Consider the following 14,683-nt stretch of genomic DNA (forward strand, 5'->3'; position numbering starts at 1 on the left):
GTTCCATTTTGATTGATTCCCCATCTCTTGCTGAGTAAATTCTCTCGTACACTCTGAGGCAGTGGGCCTCAACCTGTGTGTTGTGACCCCTTTGGCAAACCTCTCTCTCCAAAAAATACTTACTTTGCAATTCATAACTACAGCAAAGTTGCAGATATGAAGTAGCAATGCAAATAATTTTATGATTGGGATGGAACCCAGCACACCATGAGGAACTGTCTTAAAGGGTTGCAGCGTTAGGAAGGTTGAGAACCACTGCACTAAGGAGCGTTTTAATCTGTAAACCACAGGAAAACACTTCACTTCCATGGAAACATTCTGCGTGATAAGTATTTCTTGCATCGATGAATGATTGATGGTGGGTCTACAGAGCTGGTGCCTATAAAATAACAGTTATTCTCCCTGGGAAAGTTAGACGATAATTTTATCTCTTCCCTGAATTCTTGTCTAGTCTAAGCCAACAATATTTGTCGATGGGATGAGGAAGGCGGATTTATGAGCAGAAGACTCCTCATTCGTTTCTTTTTTTTTCTTTTTGATTCATTCCTTGATAACTTTACACAATATCTTTTTTAAAAAAATCATCCTTGCAGAACACCCCTTCTCGAGTCCAATTTGGGAGAGTGTGTTTTCTCGAAGCCATCACATTCTCATGGTAAGCAAATAACTTTTTTCTCATAAATGACAGACTAGTTCTCTTGTCCCTGACATAAACTAATAACTAAGCAATACAGTGCCTTGTCAACTGAATGATGAAACTTCAAAGAATGATAATAATAGGACAGAATAAAGAATATTAATTAAAATAACAATTAAAGCCTGAAGAAAAGGCAATGGCTTCCTACAGTGCAACTGCAGCTTGGCAGTCCTGGGTTTTCATTGTCATTGTTGTTTGGGGGCATTTACTTATTTATTTATTTATTTATTTTGCTTTGTTTTCTGTTCTTTTGCTGTTGCTTTTCATATATATATATATACATATATATATATATATATATATATGTGTGTGTGTGTGTGTGTGTGTGTGTGTATATATATATATATATATATATATTCCTTCTTTTTACTTAATCTTTATTATTTTTTTACAATCCAGATTTTATTCCCCTCCTGGTCCACCCTTCAAAAACTACTTCTTCAGAAATCCTTGTGTCCTTGTGTCTAATGAATTTTCAAAAAGGAGATAGAGCTGCTCCCATCAATACTGTTTGCTGCTTCATGTTTTCTTCTAGGTTTTGAAAAATACAGTACAGTATTATCTTAATTATCTCCAACCACTGACCTATGAACAAAAGTGCCACAGCATCTGATATGAGTACTATAGATACTGATAGTGCAGCTATATGCTGATTAAAAAACAAAAGAATTCAAAAGTCTATTCTAAAGGGCCACATTCGTGGGTATCTATGATCTCATATAGTTTTAAATAAGTGATTAACTAAATCTAGTTGTAGGTTTGAAGACTTCAATTTACTGTCCTTCGTACTCCAGTTCAATTAACAGCACAGTAATTATTTCTACTTTTTGTCTCTCAGGAAGCTATAAAATTTTCACGTTACTAATTTTCCATGTTTGCTTATTTCTGGAGTGTAAATTACACCCGCAGCACTAATTTTAAGTTGCTAATATGATGTCACTGCCCATGGTATTCGGAAGAGAGGTGTGTATTTAGCTCTACTGAGCCAGTGGGAGCCAGATCCAGAAGTTCCAGACTAAAAAAGAAAACAGTCCAAAGCAGCCAAAATGTCCCCCTCTTCCTCTGACTAAAGTAGACACAGCTGTGATGAGATTTCTGTAATTTGAAGGGGGTAAATATTGCCTCCCATCCAGGTCTTGAGAATTTTCATGTCTACCTGTGCACCAGTTGTACCTGTGAATAGAATCTGTCTACTCCAAGCCTGCTCTTTATCATCCTTTAATTATAGGCTGAAACTATAATTAAACTCTCTGCATGCCCTTAGGAAAGACAGTCAACCAGGCTCACCTGGCTCCATTGAGCTGATATAAGACAAATTTTGTTTCACGGTAGAATAATGACAGAATACTGGGGACATGTCACTTTCCTCCCAGTCTAGCACAGAGGCTGTCAGAAGTAACACAATTGGATCCAACCCAATATACATGGTGAAACTCAGAGCTTGTGCAAGAGCGGGCTTTTATAACTTTGGATGTACATGTGATAGAAACAAGCACATTATAACTGGGTTTTTATTCATCAAAGCCACATTCTTGGGAAGAACAGAGGGACCTGATCGTGAATATGATTTATTAAGTCACTCGGCAACAAACTGAACTCTGATAGCCCATGGTTAGAAAAATCAGATCAAGTGATATAACTCAAAAGATGGCAGTGGGATTGAAGCCAAACGTTCAAATCACATCCTCTTAAAACTCAGACAGTGATTTTTCAGCGCTTCCTTCCAATTGCTTTCTGGCATTTATCAGTGTTTACTAAATTTACATTTGGTTAAATGCTTTACATTATATTAAAACTGAGTGTTCGAGGGCAGGACAATGTAAATTCAGAGAGTATATCTTGTTCATTGTATTTGTGCTCTGAACTCCCAAAACTATTTAGAAGCTATGGTGATCTTGACAGAGAAATATCCTCAAGTGTGTCTTTAAGAAGAAAAAAACAAAACATTTTTATCCAATTCTCTATTAATTAATTACTAGCATTTGGAATTAATAGAGTCATTACCATCAGAGAAAATGTCCTTCTCTCAAACTAGCATATCCCCAGGGCAGTATTAAAAAATTCTAATACAATGCAACCCTCAGAGCCAAAGTGTTGTAAATAACTGTTTAATAGGGACATTTTAAATGCAGTACCTATATACACATCTGTTTCTTTCCATTTTTGGGGTTTATGCTTAGGAGATCTGCTCCTTACACCAAGATGAAATAAAAGAACTTTAAGCTCTCTTTTACGAAGGCTTTGTTGTGTTCTAACTATGGCTCATGTACCATCCCTATTAATGTACCACAAATTTATGAGCCGAATTGGGATATCCTTCCCTGTGGACCAAAAGCTGAACATTGGAAGATGGGAAAATTGATTCACAGCCTCACATCTAGCAAGTGCCAGAAAGCAGAGACCAAACCCAAGACCATTCAACCAAAACACCCATCTCGTTTCTACTAAAGTAAAATGCTTCAAATTTTTTTTTTAATGTTATTGCTTGGGACCCAAAAGAGCTACATGGGCTGGTGAGTGTGGCATTAAGAGATTTAAAGATTGCTTTAAAAAAAGAAAAAAAAAAAACAAAAACTGTGACTCCTGGGAAAATGCACAGGCCTAAGGCCACACCTGGAAATAATTTGGAGCAAGTGACTAGCAAGGTCACAGGCCAGGACCTGCTTTGACCAACAGCTTTGTTGAATATCTGATAACATTTCTAGGCAACCCACAGGCTTTTTTTTTTTTTTTTGATATATTACAAGCAGTTACCAAGTCTTAAGGATCCCAAGGCCGGAGAGAATTGTTACGTTGAATCAAGAGCTGTGGCCACAGAGAAGAGGGTTGAGGAAAGGCATTGTGAAGAATAGTTAGCTCGGAAATGGTTTGACAGTAGCTTCCTCCATTATTTCATGATTAAATATGTAATAAATGAAAGAGGAACCCAGCCTTGAAGAAAACAACAAATAGCTATCTCCATCTCTCTACTGCCAGTGGCTCCATTCCTTCTCTACAGATCTGCCTTCTCCCTCTTGGAGACGCTCTAGTCCTTCATTCTCCTGTATCTCCTCAATTAAGCATACTCCTACAACCATGCTCTTTTCTTAACAACACTCCCACTATAGGCCAAGAACCACAAATGACATCATATCCATCACAATATCTGAAATATCTCTCATCTATTGGGACGTTCTTCCAAAATTACCTCACGCTTCATCTTGTCTGGGATGTCCTTAATCTTGACCATCCTCACTGAAGTGGGTAGTGTGTTGAGCCTTGCTTTACAGCTACTGTTTTTTAACCTATTTATCTAGGCCTTTGGGGACTTTGCTGATAAAAGTTGGGTTTAGGTTAGATGTCTGTGATTCCCACAGGATCAAGAAATGATGGATTTTCATGCCTTTGCTGTATCTGCTCTGTTACAGAAAAAATGAGTTGTGAGAGTCCTGACTGGCAGAGAGAGTACTCCCACCAGACCTTGGAGACCCCAATAACACTAAAGTTGAATGTGATGAACAGAAATGAGCAAGAGAACCAAAAAAGAGCTCAGGCATGACCCGTGCTATACAACTACAGCTGTTGACGTTCCCCAGTATGTTAGATGTGCTTTTCTATCATGAGCCACTTTCTTCTGAATGATGACACATGTGATTAAAAATTGTTTAGAGCTTTTCTTGGGCAAAGCCCTCCCCTGGAGGCTTCTTCATCCATGGCAGATTCTCACAGAAGAGTTCACTTAAGAGCAAGCCTGGGTAACAGGAGTGGGGAAGTAAGGTCTAGGCAGAAATGATGCTCTTGGCAAAAACACAGCTGTAGAACCTAACTTCCAAGAAAACCCCGTGGCAAGGGTTTTCCTCTGTACCTCTGGGGGATTAAAATCAGGAGCAAGAGTTCTGCTTCTCGGAGAAGCTTCATCTGCTTCCAGGAAGGTAAGGTTTGGATCATCAAAACAGAAGAGTCACACACGGTGTCATCAACTCTGGGAACTGCAAAACACATGCTGTATGGTGCAAGCTTGTTTTTAGGAGGAAAATGGAAAAGAACAGGGGAGGGGGACAGAGAGCAGGTTAGGTCATGATCATAAATCAGCCTGAGAAAAGGCAAGATCCTCTGGGTCTACCCCACACATGTATATAATGTCTTCTACAGAACTACTTACTCAACATCCAGCACCCCCCACTCACCACACACACACACACAGACACACACACACACACACACACACACACACACACACACACAGCAGAGAGATTGTGGAAGAGTAAAAAGGACAAAGAAAAAGGCTATCCATCAAAAAGCAGCAAAGCTGGCAGCTATGAACTCTATGAGCAGAAAGAGGAGTAGAAAGTGAAGAGAGACAATCCCAAGGAGGTGCTTTTCAGCTGTTCCAGATAACTTTCTTTCAAGACAGGATCAGGCACAACCTTTCATCTCTGAGTCCAACACATTACAAATTACAGCCCTGACTTGAGGAGAGTCTCATGGGGACCACCTCCCCAGCATCTTTCCAGCAAAAACGTCAGCCTCTCTTTACAGAATACTTTTCCTTTCGTCATGGTTTCGCCAGAGGCATAGATGATAGAAGCCAGGAGGGGGGATTTCCCTGGCTCCCCACAGGCCACCCAGGCATGCAGTGGGAGTCCACCAGGCATGGAGAGAAGGTTGCTTTGAAATTGCCTAAGAAAGCATGGAAAGAAACAGTGGGACATAAGAACCTAAAGAAGAGCACAGCCTCAGAAAAAGTGACTCAAAGGTGATCCTAGAGAAAGTAGTTAGAATGGGTCCTGGTGCTGTTTCAATACAGGTTAGCTACTCTTGGGGTTAATCTTGTGACTTGGTGGAGACAGGGCAGCCCAGGGAGCTGAATTGAAATCAAACCCTCTGCCTATACCTAGTATCTGCAGGCTTTAACCAGATATGAATGTATGCAGATTTTGATTCTGTGTCACTCAAGCAGGACCTGCAGCTGTGCCTTCCAACAGACTTGCTGGTGATACCCAGATGTGGACCTCACTACCCCATGAGTAGCAGGACCCTGTGGTGGTTATTTCAGTAGCTGTGCCTGTTATTATCATGCTGGAAATGGACTCCTGGCCTGGCATGTGTTAGATAAGAGCTCAACCACTGAGCTATCCTTCTTGCTTCATCTATTTTTTTCTGATGCTACTAGGGACCAAATATACAGTGCACATACTAAGAATACATTGAGCTACACCCTAGTCCATGAATAGCAAGACTCCAAGTCAGAATGATCTGTTTAACGATAAGCATTGATCAGTGCATAGGAGCATTAAGGATGAAAATTTATCTAGAGATGACAATACAACTATGTAGGAAAGAAAGTAAGTAATACACAGAAGCCAGAGAAGTTGCCATGATAGTCAAATTACAGTTGTAATGTGTAATGTGCCTTGGAAAGAATGACCAGAGCCTTCAGAATTTCCAGCCTGGTGGACTCCCACCCTAGGACATCCCTACCCTATCTCAACAACCTTACATCTCCTCAGCAAGGCCTTGGAGACCAACAAATGACCAAGCATGGCCAGCCCAACAGTCAGCTGAAAACCAGAAATTTGCTTAATATTTTGTTCTATGTGAAGGAGCAGGCTGTGAGGTAGAGCAACTGGATCAGGCAAACAAGAATTCCATGACCCTGGACAATATGAGGTAGTCCTCCATATCTTAGTTTCCAGACCATAGGATGGAAATAGCACAGTAGCACCAACTTATAGCATAAAATAGATGAAACACACAAACTTTGCACACAGGATAATTAAGAATGATTGACACCCATTAACATTAAGCAGTCAGTGGCCATATCTGTTGCTAACATCATCATTTTAGCACACAGAGGTCCATCTCTTCAACAAACTTACAAGCTCCTTGACAGCTGGCAACCCTACCTTATAGTTCCCTTGATTCCCATTGTATCAACACCTTGTCCATGGTAGAAATAAGTAAGTCATTACAAGCTTCGTTCCACTGGAGGTTTTTAGCAGAATTGTCAAAGGCACCCTCCCAACTAAAAACATGTCACAGAGCAACTGTGTTTTCCCTAATGAAAAAAATGATTTACTCTTCCTCCCTCTACAATTTACTCCTACAGAGGGAGCAGCTACTAAGGTGACCTAGCAGGGCTCTGCCCCCGAAGCCTGTGCCTATAAAGAGGCCACTGACTCTCACCTCGCCTTACACTAACTACTGGGGATAACAACTTGTAAAGAGCCCTGCTGACCCTTGTTCCCGCTAACTCATCTGGGCAACTTCCTCCAGACTCAGTACTTGACCAGGCATCATCTGTCATCTCAGTATATTTGAGCAATACTAAATTCTTTTTTTTTTCCTCACATGAGGTAATAACAGAAGTTTAATAAGTATTGAAATGTTTCTTTTGTGTTGTCTTTGCTACCAAGAAAGGGTTGGGAGGGAAGGAGAAGGCAGTCTCTGGAGTAATCGAACACTTGAGAAGTGCTGTTTGCTTATTTATTTGCTTACTTATCTGTTTGCTTCTTGGCACATCATTTGGATCATTTCTAATTGCCTTCCAGAACAACCAGTATAAAAGCTCCTGAGCCCTGATGAGCTGTGCTGATCACTGTAGCTATGGAATTCCCTTAAGAGCTAGCCAGTGGCCAAGGGGGGACCACCCGAGGTTTACACACTGAGCCTCTGTAGTGTGACAGGGGTGAAGCAGCCTGCTGTTTCTCATCAAAAGTTGAAAGCTGCCCTATCTTCTCACCTTAACAAAAACGAGAAGACCTTCAGGACAGCAGAATATAAATTCCCAAGCGCAGAAGGCAAGAGATGAGAACTGTGAGGGAGGCAGTCACACACCAGGGAGAGCCTGCAATTGGCCAAGTGGTCATCTTGACATGCTACCCTCCTATTAGTCCTATTAGTCCTCAGAAAGACACAGACACACAATGGCACCCTCACCAACAGACATTGCCTCTTCTCCAATCTTCTTCCACTTCCGCCAAGATCTCCCTGAGAACTTTCTTTTCTAATGCCCTCGAAGCCCAGATATTCCAATTTCCTACTGTTCAATTCCTCCATGGAGTAAATGACTGTGAGAAGCCTCTTAGAAGTTTGTTTAGCATTTCCTTTTAGGAGGGTCAGTGCACAGAATCGATATCACCCTGGGAAGTGTTTCAATAGTTCATACATACTCAGTGGTCTTGCAATACGCAGAAGTCCTGGATTAAAGCAAGCTTGGGGGAGAGATGTTCACATTGAAAATAACCTACTACTTCTTGTTCTGACAAGACACTTTGCATAGGAGGTTTTCTTAAAGGAATACACTGCACTGTTCTTGTAGCAGAAATCATTTGCCCATTGGCTACTAGATTCATTCCATTTACACACGTGGCCTGTGAACATTTACTAACACCTAAATGTCCATGCTTCCACTATGCAGACACAAGTCACCTAAGAGGCCTCTGGTTTCCCGGAAGGAAGCACTGGAAGACAGCACACATAGGCCCCATATACGTGTTGAGCCACCCCTGGTCAAGTTCAGGCCAATGATACCCCAAGCTCTGTCCAAGGACTCAACAAGGCCACCAAATCCAAACAGGGAATCTTGGCCCAAAGTACCTTTATCCCCAGGATCTATGCCATGAGCTAGATTATAAGGGGTATAGGCATAGTCTATTGTACAATTATTTCAAATTATTAATGCACCTTGAAACAAACAATGTCTAAGTTAGACCACTGCTAAGGTTTGGGGTTATAATTATTCTGTGTGAAGTAGGATGGTGTTTTGTTTTGTTTTGTTTTCAGAAACAGCTATTGAGTGGTTACTTCATGTTCAATAAGCACCTGTTGAGTAAATGCCCTAGTGTGAGAGTGAATGGATAAATAAATTAAGCTAGAGACCATCTATAAGTCTGCATTATATTCAATTAAAATCATTTCAAAGCCGGACATAGTAGTGCAGCCTGTGTAGACAGGACATAGCAGCTCAGCCTGTGGAGATGGACCCTTCACAGAGACAGAAAAGAGTGGCTTGAAAGAGAAGAGGGATGCCTTTGAGGCCAGAGCACTCAGGCTCAAACTTCAGCTCTGTTCACAGCAGGTTGGAGACCTTGATTCTGGTTAGGATGGGTGCAGAGCATCAGCTCCGTGCACACTAGCTATGTGGCCCTGGGCACTGTCCTATTTCTTTCTGAGCTCTCAGCTCTTCATTTCCCTCTTCAAGCTATCCCAAGGAACACTTGAGTGGAAATGTCTAAACTGACTGCTTTAGTGTGTGACACAAAGACAGCGTTATGGAAGTTGCCAAGGAAACCTCGCTATGAAAATCCCTTATAGTAATTGAGCCCACGTTTGCACACTTTACACTTCTGCTTATTTGTCTTCCATGATTTCCCCATGTTTCTGCTATCACTCACTTTAGATTACTGGCTCTTTTACAATATGTCCCAAGTCTTGGATCTCTGTTAACACAGAATAAAATCTGTGTTTACCGTGGCAGCATCCTTTCTTAGCATCCTATCTAACATGCCTTCACCTCTCTCCTCTCATCAATAACTGTACTACCAGAATGTGTTTTCCTGCCCATGGAGTGGAATAGACTCCCCTAAACTAGTCTGTGACTCCCACAACTGCTGAGTCCCAAATCTCCACCTGGTGGGTTTCTTGGCACCACTAGGACATCTGACATTATTCTTCCCGTTTGCACCCCACCCCCAATTCTGCACCTGCCAGTCCTGACTCCGGTTACCTCTCACTGATATAGAGCTGTTCGCTCCCAAGAGGAAGATTATAATTGTAGGCATTGTGTTTTTGTGTAACGTGTAAAGTTTACCCTTGTGTTATTTGAATACTGATTTCTCTGTCCTCATATCTTATTTCAATCTAGACACAGAGTTATGGGCACTGTAATGCTTATGTCAAGAATCCCCTTTCTCAAGTTTGTGTAAACAATGCTTACCATTTATTCTCTTCCTTGCCAATAAAAGCTGATCACCCAATGGCTGGGCAGAAGAGAGAATAGGGCGGGACTTCCACCAGGCAGGGAAAGGGGGTGGGGGTGGAGGGAGGGGGGTGGGTGAAGGGGAAGATTGAGCCTTCGGGAAGAAGAGGAAGGAGTTTATAGAGTTTGGCTGGAGAGTGGAAGACCCTATGTGCCATTATTATGGGGATTAAGATAGAGTGCCCAGGTATTGAAGTGAAGCTTTAAAATAAATCTTGGTCTGTGTCATTGTTGGGGAACTAGTTAGGATAAAGAAATGCAGCGCCATATTAAATTACAGTATAGATTTAAATTAAAATTAACATGTATAAATGTTAAAATTTATAAATGTTAAAATTAACATTTATAAAAAGCCTGTCACCAGACTGTGAGCATCTTGTAGGCACCGCTCTTACTTATTCTTAACTCTCTAGAACGGGTAATAATATCTGGTACTTTGCCTAATAGATGCTCAATAAATGTTGAACAAATGAATGGATGAATGAATGAATGAGCATGTATAATACCAAACTACTTTCATAATCTGCTTCAGATGTACAGAAAGTTCTTGAATAAAAGAGGAAAGTGTACAGTTGTTGGCTAAGGGTGGAGTGTCCAATCAGTGTTAAAGCTCGTTGATTTCACCTAGAATCAGTTGCCTGGACTTCCCAACTAGACATGAGTCACAACTACTGACCTTGCTCTCCCAACTGGTTGTCATGGCAATGCTTCAACTTCCAAATGCTCTGAAGCTTTGCAAGCAGTTGCTATATTGTATGTCTGAGAAGAACCACTTTACCCCATCACTCACTTCTGAGTCATAGAGAAAACGGTTCCTGTTTGCCCTGAATTTTACTTCCTAACTGTTTTCTTTCCTCCTTCTTCTTCTTCTTTTTTTAAGTAAGATTGTTTTAAAGCAGGTAGTAAACACGGGAAGTGAAGAATGTTGTTGTTTTGAGGGACACATATTTGGCAAAGAAATATGCTCTCTGGAAGGTACAGGGTGAGGGTGTATGTGAGGTGAACAGAAACAGATTTGACAAGGCCCCGGAGTAACCTAGCTCCAGGGCCTCAAGGGCAGAATCATGAGATTTATGTACTTATTTGTGACATCAGGAACTCAAGCTCCTGAACATGCAGGGTGTATGGGCTCGGGATCCAAGTGAAGGTGTTGCTGCACCCTCCTTCTCCTCTCCGTCCTCCTCCTCCTTCCCCCTTCCTCCTCCTCCTCCTTCCCCCTTTGCCCTTCCTCCTCCTCCTCCTTCCCCCCTCCTCCTCGTCCTCCTTCCCCCTTCCTCCTCCTCTTCCTCCTCTCCCTAAATGTGGATCGAATAAGGTATTTATTTGGTCTCTGCAAGGCCTGAACTAAAACAGGAAAGAGATGGAGCCAGACCTCCTGGCATGCACATCCTGAATGAATCAGATGGCCAGCCCCAGAGGAACAAGGAAAGGTGCATGAGGGAGAAGGCAGGGGTGAGAAAGAATGAAGTGTTGCTGGTTACAGGCAAATAGTTGCATTTGCCAGAGCTGATTCCTACTTTTCACAGCTCTGACTCTGTTACTCCTAGCAACCTGTGCTCCATGCTAGGACCGACATCCAAAGTTCTCTGGAGTTTTCATCTCATCCTTGAGGCCTGGGAGAGATCATGCCTCACAGAGGACTGAGGCTACTCCAATGCCACCTGAATCCAGAAGGCTCGATTGCCGTGATGCCTGTCTGAGACCAAACAGAGCCTACGAGAGCTCTTTCCCTCAACAAGGTTAGGCAATAGCACGCATCAGGTACTAAGGCAGAAGTGCAGTGAATGGGATGATCACCCTACCGTAGTTCTCAGAGGAAATCCATCTGCCTCCAACCCACACTAGGCTACTAGATGATTTCAGAGTCTCAGGTAGAAAGCTGTGAGTCAGATGCTGAGCCTTGACCAGACCAGGTTCAAGTGCCCAGCTAGCACAAAACCCTGAAAACATCATTGTACTCTAAGGGAGCCACATGAACTACATCTTCCTGCTTTCTCTCTTTTGTGATGCTTCAGAATCTAATGTCCCGCTAAAGTGGCTTAGCGTTCCCCAGAAACCTGTTGCTTAGAGCTTATCTGGTAGAGCACTATAGATAAGCATGGATTTTTGTGGATCATGTGGAATGAAGAAACAAGGCCAGAAGAATGGTAGAGGAAGCATGGCCTTCAGGATGAACACTCGACACCGAAGCTCTGCAAACAATTACCGAGGAGCAAAGCCCAGCATGACACTTGCTTTGATAAAGTTTTATTGGAACACAGCCTACCAATGTGGTCGTGCATCAACTGTGGCAATGTGCACATACTAACAGCAGAGTTTAGGAGTTGCATCATGAGCTCTATATGGCCTACAAAGCCTGAACTACTTAGCATCTGTTCTTTTGCAGAAAAAAAAAAATCTGTCACACACTGTCCTATGCTTATAAATCTGGAGTCCTGTAAGTGTGCGATGGTGCACATGCAGCGGCAGCCATGGCAGCAGCAGCAGCAGCAGCAGCAGCAGCAGCAGCAGCAGCAGCAGCAGCAGCAGCAGCATCTAAGCTGAGCAGCTTGTTACACATGCCGTCCCACGTGTCTCCAGAAAAACGGAATACAAATCCTCATTTGGGTAACAGAGTGGTATAAGAGCAGATGCCCAGAGTAGGGTTAAATAGGAAAGATTTTATTCAATGAAAGAAACTCTGAGCAAAAATATGGAAAGAGTTAGGAAAGGGCTGGGAGAGCTATCACCCCATGATATTAACCTGACCCTGGGAGAAAGAGAAAAGAAAGAAGCAGTCAAAGCATAGTCTGGAAGACTTTTGATGATACCTGAGCCAGAACCGGCCATGTTAGGTCTCCCTTTATCCTGGCCACTTCAGGGAGAGGTGATCTCCATCCAAACATAGTCTTTGACAGTGGTGTCCATAGCCAATGAACGCCCTGTGTTAAATCCCTGCAAAACACACTCTCTTCGAATCTGCTGCTGGGTGTGCCCCAGATGACCTCTGTGCACACTGGAGCATGAGAAGCACCTCTCTAGAGCAGCTCGTGGCGCACTTTGCCATTCAGCGATGAAGGGCCAGACCCATACAGATTTTAGGCTTCTCGGGCTATACAGTCTCTGTCACAACCACTAAACTCTCTCATTCACCATGGAAGCAGCCACAGAGAGCACATAATCAAATGAGTGTGGTGTGCCAGATCAAACTTCATTTACAGAAGCAGCTCTGGGGGTGATGCGGCTCACAGGCCATAATAGGCGAGCCCTTGCTCTAGAGTTGTGTGAGTAAATAATTCAAACTTTGGCTCTCATGAGACACGTAAGAGAAAGGGTGCTCCTAGGGAAGGCAGGTGGGCAACCTTGTGAGCAACAGTTTCCCTCGGATGCTCTTCAGGCACACAGTAGGCAGCAACAGCATAGTTTCAAAGCCATTGCCCTGGATCCTCACAAAAAGTCCCCCTCACCCCAGTGGGAATACAGCAGTCTAAATTTTTAGTTTATTCTACAAACATAATTTGTAGAATTATGAGATTCTAACATTATAGGAGGAGTTATTTGGTGTGTGTGGGGGGGGGATGACAAATATGGGTTGGAGCTTCATAGGACTTCTAGGGGGTGTTGACTTGATAGAAATAAGAGCCATGCCTAACTAATAAGGCAAGAAGCAATGTGCAATCCAAAAAAAGCACACAAGAAGGTCTATAGAAAGTCTATAGAAGACAAGAGAGAGAGAGAGAGAGAGAGAGAGAGAGAGAGAACCAATAGGGAGGCTCTAAGGAAGAGGGAACAATAGTGAGCTATGGAAACGTGACCATGATAGATCAAACTTACCTCTCAGACCAGCTAACATTCACATCGCTTCTGTGTTGAGCCACCAAGCCTCAAAGTGAAAACTCCAATGCAAAGAAGCTAAATTACAAGCATAAGGTATGTGTTTCCTTCACACAAACAATCCATGCATCTCCCTCTCGCCTGAAACAGCAGGGCCACCCCCAGGAGACAACCATGGGCCCTCATACCAACAGCTCTGCGCCAGCTGGGTCACTATAGCATCACTGAATATTTGAGTCCTGATCCAGGAGGGGGATGTGGAGAGGAACAGGGTGATTCCTCAGGGTCTGATAAGGACAAACACTCTGATTTGACCATCACTGGGTATAGGGAAGCAGCCAAAGAGCAGGACAGGGAGCCCCGCCTCTAGGGAACGATACTGATGCAGCTCTTTGCCTGGCTAGGTCTGTGAGATCAAGGCGGCCACACCGAGGTCTCTTTACATCTATGCCATTGTGTGTTCTGCACAACTCTGTGTTCCCTGTGGTCAGAGCTCTTCACCCTGAAGCCTCATTCCATAGATGTCACTCACACAGAAAAGCTAGCAATAGACTCTGAACAATGCCCTGATGGCAGCAGACTTGGGCTATCAGGAAAATCTAGGTAACAGTGTACATTTTTCTATTAAGTAAGCACAAATTTCAAGAGATATTCAACAGGGCTTACAGCTTAGAAAAATAACATAGAAGTTTTAGCGCCATTGCCCAACTGATTTGGAATAGTGCCGCTCAAATAAAAAGAACAGATGAAACGGTTTAATGCACTAAATGGACCCTTTGGGCTTTTTTGACTACAGTTTTTATCTTGAGACCATATTGTGAAATATAAATAGCTACTTATAGCCATTCCCATTTTATAAATCATCAGAGTAAAGTCCTAAGAATTTGAAGTTAATATCTCTGCTAAGGAAAAGTTAGATTTAAATTAGAAATTAATTTAGTTTGAATATCTCCTGATAAATACCTTTCATGTCACTGGTAAGTAAATAAGACTCAAGGGCCAATTTTGTGATGGGCACTTTAGGTACACTACTCTATAGGACCTCTCCTTATTTGTCTTTTGTTTGGGATTTTTTTTCCTACTTTATTTCAAATAGAATCATATACATTCATATGTAATGTAATCATATGTGTGTGTGTGAGTGTGTGTGTATGTGTGTATATATATGTGTATATATATACACATATATATATTTTCCATTTAATTTTTGGTTT

At 42.4% G+C, this 14,683-nt stretch overlaps 1 protein-coding gene across 2 annotated transcripts in view; it reads right to left on the bottom strand.

Moving 5' to 3' along the window:
• Pappa2 (pappalysin 2) overlaps positions 1-14,683 on the bottom strand; it is a 248,725-nt gene that overhangs the window by 226,107 nt on the left and 7,935 nt on the right. The window lies entirely within an intron of this gene.

The sequence above is a fragment of the Mus musculus genome, chromosome 1 (assembly GCF_000001635.26).
Source record: "Mus musculus strain C57BL/6J chromosome 1, GRCm38.p6 C57BL/6J".
Taxonomy (NCBI): Eukaryota; Metazoa; Chordata; class Mammalia; order Rodentia; family Muridae; genus Mus; species Mus musculus.